Below are 5,781 nucleotides of genomic sequence, written 5' to 3'. Positions count from 1 at the left end.
CCCTAAGTATACTATTTTTACTCCCACAGGTACATACCTACAATAAAGTTCAGTTTATAAATTAGGCACAGTAAGAGATTAACAACAAATTAATCATTAATAACAAAATAGAGCAATGATAACAATATGCGCTCTCTCTCAAAATACCTTATTGTGCTGTGCTCACCCTTCTCCTGGTGATGCTGTGAGACGAGAAAATGCCCACGTGATGAGAGGAGCTGAGGGGGAATGACGCAGGCGCTGTGACGTGGCGTCGGGCTACTACGGACTTTCCCACGACTCGCTAGGAGGATCATCTGCTTCCGGAACATGGCCGACCGCTGGTAACTGAGACTGCGGGGAAGTGAAACCGCGGCTAAGGGGGGACGACTGCACATGGTTGTGTTGAGGTGGCTTGCTGGTAGTAGTAGGTCGCGGGCAAGGCAGGCAGTGGGCGTCGTAGCCACTCCCGGCACGGCCATGCTAGGAAGGGAGCCGTGTGAGAGCTGGGAAAGAGGTGGAGCCGGGGAATTTGGGGGACTGGACTGCAATGTCCACTACACACCTGCAGCTAGAGAAGCGGACATTGAGGTGTGGGGAAGATTTGAGGGCTTTCAGAGAGGAACAAGCAGAATTTGGCGAGAAAGGGCGTAGGAAGAGAGCTGGAGGGCGAGGATGGCTCCTCCTGTGGTCACCTGCGTGAACGGAGAAGCCGGAGAAACAGGCTTTGTTGCCCCTTTGTTGCCCCGGGGGTGGGTGGGGGCGAGGACTGTTTTGCACAGCTGAGCAGAAGGGCTAGCCAGGTAATGATGCCCAGAGGTCCAGACAGAGCTAGCTTTCAAAGTCATCCTCCTGTCTGGGATTTGCTTCAAAATAATCTGAGAGTGGTGAGTTGGCCCTCAATTTTGTCGGACACAAAATTAGCTCTGAACAGATAACCGAAGTGGGGAGGGGAGTAAAAATTAGCTCAGACTAAGAAAACCAAAGCTGGGAGGGCAGACCGTAGGTAAGGCCAGCTGCAAAGGTACTGTGGAACAATATTCCTCCCAAGGGCAGCTAAAGCGTCATAACCAACCACCCCCTTCTTTGCGTGACTGCTTTCTGACTCACTGAGAAACCTTGTGCTCTAAAATGATGGACCATCAGAAACTTCACTGTTTGAAATTTTATCAGTAAAAATGAAACCCCCTTCTGTCGCCAGGAGGATCTGAAGTGACTTTGACACAGAGAGGCAGTCTTGATTTGCAATTCGGGTTCAGAGCTTCAGATAAGGGGCTTCTGAACACAACAGTCCACATTTACCTTAACTTTGTGTTTTTGCAGGAAGTGAACCAGGGTGTACTGTGCAGTTCAGACCAGGTGTTGACTCCTGTATACAGAGACCTGCTTTGCTTTGAACCTATCAAAGCACTGCTTCAGTTACATTTTGACCTGAACTCTGTCCTTTCCCCAAATCCTAGAGTTCTCTCTTTTCCTGTTTGGTCAGACACCCCTAGTTTCTCTGGTGTGGTCTCCTTCATTGCAATGAATTAGTAAATTGAATATTGTCAAACTGCAGCTTTGTTTCTGGTGATCTTAGGCCGATGGGGCCAGGGTACAGGTAATGGGGATATAGGGGTTCTTTGTACAAGTCCCTCCGCTATTACAGGTGACTCATATTTCCCATGTTTGCAAGTTCTTGAGAGGTCTTCACCCCATAATAGTAGGGGCCATGACGTTGTTTGAGATCTCTGCAAGGGTGAATACCAGCCCTCCAAAGACATCCACATCCTGATCCCCGGCACTTGTAATTATGTTATCTTAATAGCAAAAGGGACTTTGCAGATGTAATTAAGGCTAAAGATCTTGAGATGGGGAGAATATTCTGCCCCAGTATAATCACGTGGGTCCTTAAAAGCAGAGAACCTTTCCTGGCTGTGGTCAGAGAGAAAGGTGACCACAGAAGAAGGGTCAGAGACTTTGCTGGTCTTGAAGACGGAAGAAGGGGCCACAAGCCAGGGAATGTGGGCAGCCTCGAGAAGACAGAAAAGGCAAGGAAACCGATTCTCCTCCAGAACCTTCAGGAAGGAACGCAGCCCTGCTGATAATCTGATTCTAGCTCAGCAAGGCTCACCCCAGAGTTCTGACCTATAGAACTAGAAGTTAAATTCGTGCTACTTTAAGCTACATTGTATCAACTTGATATGGCAGCAAAAACCAAAACCAAAACCAAAAAACCACAACCCCCCCCAAAAACAACAAACAAACAAAAAACGAACAGATCACTCAGAACAGGGGTAAAGACAGAAATGAAACAAGGGAGACACCAATAATGGAAGAGCCAGAGAGACCCACAAAGGAGAAAGTGGTCCAGATGTCAGCTGCCCACTCCTCAAAGTGAAGGGTGAAGGCTGAGCCATCTTTCAGTTTAAAGTGCCTGTTCTTCCCTTGCTTCGGTGTCCCTGTGATTCTAGTGTTTGCATTTAACAGCCTTTTTCACCTGAAACTATCACCTTCTCCCTTCATGCTCAAACCCTGAGAGTTTGAGAACTTTCGCAATCTCGATTCACATTATAAATCCATCAAGGTAATATTCTGGTTCCAGAGAGCAGGTTTTACCACATCATAAACGAGAATGAAATCTAGTTATCTTTATGAGTTAATCCAAGTTCTGTGACATTGGAGGACAGCCTAAACGAGGAGTGGGAGGCCACCAGACCGGCCTGACCATGCAGAGCTGGTCTCCACGTTTAAACACCCCTCCCAGACCTACCCTTCCTCGGGTGCTTAAGGTCCAGAACTGCTCCTCTAAACCACTTTCTCTCTAGACCATCTCAGCTACCAACCTGGAAAATGGCAAAATATTTCACGCAGAACTGAGGGCCTCAGAGGGGAGGGGGTGGGGGAATGGGATAGGCCGGTGATGGGTAGTAAGGAGGGCACATATTGCATGGTGCACTGGGTGTTATACGTAACTAATGAATCATCGAGCCTTACATCGGAAACCGGGGATGTACTGTATGGTGACTAACATAATAAAAAATCATTAAAAAAAAAATATTTCACCCAGGTGAGACTGTTGGTGGCACTATCTTATAGAACATTCACTTTCTAAAAGGCTAAGTGCTGGGAAAGAAATGCTGGATTTCCAGGTTTTCAGGCTAAGTGGAGAGTGTGAAGGACAGGAGTGTACTCCTAAATTATAACCCCCCTAGCCTCATCTGGTTCTAACAACTTGGGCCTAAAGCCTCATTCTCACACGAAGGCCTTGGCACAGCACTTTCTTCTCTGCCTGAATACCCTGCCCCATTCATTCCTCAGAACAGCTGTCACTTTCTTAGGGGGCTGTCCCAGGTGATGTTGGCTCCTTCTGTCCTGGGCCCTCCACAACACCTGTACTTGTCCTTTTGGACCACCCACCATGCCTGCAATTACTTGTTCCGTGTCTTTCACCTTCACCGTTAGATGAGGAATTCTGCAGGGTAAGGACAAGGTCTGCCTTCTGTTGTGCTGTTACCTCCTCCGTCTCTAGCAGAGAGCAGATACAAGTGTTTGATGACTGAGTAACGGAGTGAAGCATGGGGGCCTAGTGCTCTTATTCTGGGTCTACAGGTGATTTCTACATTAGTGATTCCTGGAAATGCAAATGGAAATTAAACATTTGGGCCCCTCAAAGCTAAAGAACCAAAATCACTGAGTTTCTAAAACATACGAAATACCCTATGTTCATCCGTGGTCTTGTCCAAAGTCTGAAGCAGCCAACAGACCCAAGAACAAGTGGGTCAGATTTTCAACAAGAGTAACAAGGCAATTCAGTGGGAGAAGAGAATAATCTTTTCCAAGTAATGGTGGGACAACTGGATATGCACATGCAAAAGAATGAAACTGAACCCTTCCTTACACCACACACCAAAATTAACTCAGTATCAATCACAGACCTACTATAAGAGCCAAAACTATGTAACTCTTAGAAGAAAACACAGGAGCAAATGTTTGTCACCTTGGGTTGTTCAAAACTTTCTAAGACACGATACTGAAAGCACAAGTGACTAAACTAGACCTTGTCAAATTACAAACTTTTGTGCTTCAAAGCACACCATCAAAATACACCCTACAGAATGGGAGGATATTTTTATAAATCATGTCTCTGATAAAAACTTGTATCTGGAATACCTGAAGTCTCTTATAACTCAACAGTAAAAAGCCAAAGAACCTGAAAAAAGGACAAAGGATTTAAAGAGGTATTTTTCCAAAGGAGGAATACAAATGACCAGTAAGAACATGAAAAGATGCTCAACATCATTAGCCCTCAGGGAATGTACATCAAAACCATGACAGGATACTAGGATGGCTATAATCAGAACGACAGCAAGTACTGGCAAGGACCTGGGGAGAACGGAGCCCTCATATACTGCTCCAGAGAATGTAAAATGGTGCAGCCACTTTGGAAAAGTTTAGCAGTTCCTCCAAAAGTTAAACATAGAGTTACCATTCAACCCAGTAATTTCATTCCTTGGTATATGCCCAAGAAAAATTAAAATCTAAAAACCTGTATATGAATTTTCATAGCATTATTCATTATAGCCAAAAAGTAGAATCTACATGTCTATCAGTAGATGAATGGCCGAACAAAGTGTGGTGTCTCCATACAATGAAAGTCATAAAAAAGAATGATGTACTGACGCATGGTACAACACGGCTGAATCTTGAAACCTCTGAAAGTGAAAGAAACCATTCACAAGAGGCCATATCTTACATGACTCCATTATAATATCCAGAAGAGGCTAATCTAGAGACCAGAAAGTAGATTGGTGGCTGCCTAGAGCTGGACTGGGGTGGGAGAAGTTGAGGTGACAGGGAATAGGGAGTGACCGCTCGTTGGCAGTTTTTCTTGGGGTGCTAAAGACACTGTGGAATTAATTGTGGTCATGGTTGCACAACCCTACGGACCATACTAAAAACCACTGACCTGTATACTTTAATTAGGTGACTTGCATGGTATGTGAATTATATCTCAATAAAGCTGTTAAAAATTTAAGAAATGTTGTGCTTCTGTTTCACAACAGCAGCATTTGTCAGAAGCCAATCTCACACTCGTTTTCCCAAGCATAAAGAAATCCACAGGGTTTTGTCTTCCAGGACACTGATGCCCGAGCGTAATCCTTTCCCTGTGTGCTTCCACAACTGTCAAGGGCCCAGTGCAGGAATTCCACTCCCGGGGCATCATGGATCTGCAGGCTTCCTGCAATGGAGCACTTCAATACTATAGAGCCATGCATTTTTCTCTCTTAACAATGAATTGCCCTTGGAGCTTGAAGTGCAGCACGAAAAATTCTCTTTCCAGCACATCACTCCATTGAGATCACCTGACACTCACTGGGTACGGTATTTAGGGCAGGCCAGAGTGCCAGGATGACCGAACCCTCAATGCGAGATGCTGGACTACGGAGCTCCTGATTTGTTTTCTCCCTTTCTTTCTACCTTTGGTCCCGGTTCTTCAGCTCTAGCACAAAGGTCTGAGCGCCCCATGCCCCCTAGCAAGAGTGCTGGATGGGAAGAGAGAAAGGAACATCCTAGAGTTTGGGTTCCATTCCCTAGCTCTGGGGGCTCACACCGAGTGTCCACCCTCTCCTGAGCCACTGTACTTCCCTTTCATGCCCAGGGCAGGGCTTGGCTGGGAATCCTGGGACCAATCCCTGCCCCGGCACATCAGAGGGAACACGTGAGCACACAGGAAGTCTGGGCAGGGAAGGGTTCAAGTTGAAAATGGCTCGTCTAGAGGGCAATTCAGAGCAGGGACCAAGAGATAAACCAACAACTGGA

The sequence above is a fragment of the Ursus americanus genome, chromosome 7 (assembly GCF_024610735.1).
Source record: "Ursus americanus isolate L20-20 chromosome 7, mUrsAme1.1.p, whole genome shotgun sequence".
In the NCBI taxonomy this organism is placed as follows: domain Eukaryota; kingdom Metazoa; phylum Chordata; class Mammalia; order Carnivora; family Ursidae; genus Ursus; species Ursus americanus.
The sequence above is the reverse complement of the archived record's forward strand: the minus strand, read 5'-3'. Positions refer to the sequence as shown.